Below are 381 nucleotides of genomic sequence, written 5' to 3'. Positions count from 1 at the left end.
ACTGACAGCTATTGGGATGAGCATTTAGTAGATTTCATACTATTTGCTGCTACGTGATAACTCTAAGGGGACATCTGATACTCACCTGAACTGGATGGAAGAAGATGGCTCTAGGGCTATCGAAAGCCCAGCTTCCTTTTATCCAAACTACTTCACCTCAGGTTCGTAAGTGCCACTTTGCCCGATCAATATCGGGCCTCTTGAATCTTGGTCTATTTGTGGCTGAAATTCTCCCCCTTGATTAAAAATTCACCAGGAGGCAGCCTGATGTGACATTTACGAGTTCCTGGAAGTCCATAAATGTTGAATGTTAGAAATTAGCGCAAGTTGTTTAGATGATAAAAAGCAATAAGCAACCAGGAGGACTAATATTCAGCACTC

Source organism: Cervus canadensis, chromosome 29, assembly GCF_019320065.1.
Source record: "Cervus canadensis isolate Bull #8, Minnesota chromosome 29, ASM1932006v1, whole genome shotgun sequence".
Lineage (NCBI taxonomy): Eukaryota > Metazoa > Chordata > Mammalia > Artiodactyla > Cervidae > Cervus > Cervus canadensis.
This window is presented reverse-complemented; position numbering follows the sequence as displayed.